This window comes from Etheostoma spectabile, chromosome 13 (genome assembly GCF_008692095.1).
Source record: "Etheostoma spectabile isolate EspeVRDwgs_2016 chromosome 13, UIUC_Espe_1.0, whole genome shotgun sequence".
Taxonomy (NCBI): domain Eukaryota; kingdom Metazoa; phylum Chordata; class Actinopteri; order Perciformes; family Percidae; genus Etheostoma; species Etheostoma spectabile.
In genome coordinates this window covers 15,996,853-15,997,978 of record NC_045745.1, presented here as the reverse complement: position 1 = coordinate 15,997,978, position 1,126 = coordinate 15,996,853, and positions in this window count along the sequence as shown.

Genomic DNA, 1,126 nt, shown 5'->3' with positions numbered 1-1,126 from the left:
TTTTTTTTTTTTTTTGCTGATGGTTGTTTTTCACCATGTAACAAGATTCCACAGCAAAAAGACAAGTCCAACTTCACGCCAGTGTTTGTTGGCAAACACACGTCTACAAATCGGCTGTTGGACTGTCAGTTAAAACAGACTGCAACACTTAATGTGAGACAGTTCAAAAAGACCTACAGTAGTCCGCATAAATAGGAGTTGATCGAGCATTTAACATTTTCAGTAGGGTGAAAAGTGTTAGGGTGAAGGTTAATCAAAATACAAAACCATGCACTTAGTAGCAGGACTGGTTTGCAAGGAAATTGGAGGAGGAAATTTACAGATCCAGTTCACGTTAGACTTGTTTTCATAAACTTCCATTTAGTTCTTTAGTTCACTGAAACACAACTGCTTATCATTTGCAACGCCAATGTGGCAGTCCGGAAGGAGACTGTACATATCGGATATACTTGTTTTTGTACTGCGTGTGCCAGTGTCATCCAGTCTTTATGCTGTTAGCCAAACCTCTGCTCTTAATTCATTGAGAGCTGCAACAGTCCAACCTACACTGTTTGTACTGGAGAGGCGATGATGTCTGAAGATTGTGTGATTTCAGATCAGTCCAACTCATTCCATGTATTTATAGGATGCCGAGGAAGGTGAAGACCCCCACAAATGTTTTAAGTTATTCTGCTCAGAGTTAAGGTTCATTAAACCCTTTTCCATCACTTCCCTTGCTCTCACTGCCAGTGGAACATTGCTACCATTGCTCTTGCTAGACTAGGTAGCTTCTGTTAGTACACACACCTTGCCGTTATTATATTGTGCAATGTTTGAGAGTGTGTGTGTGTGTGTATTTACAGTTGTGCTCAAAAGTTTGCATTCACTTGAAGAATTGGTAATATATATACCATGTGTAAAGAAAACATGAATGAGCAGGCAAAACACAAGTCTTATGTTATGGGATTCACATTGAACTGTAGGTCCTAACAGAATGGCACAATTATAAAACAACATGGCAAAGAAAAACATTTAACCAACCACTGTTCAAAAGTCTACATACCCTTAGTTCTCAATACTGTGTATTGCCACCTTTAGCACCAATGACAGCATGCAGTATTTTTTGTAATAGTTGTCTATGAGGCCC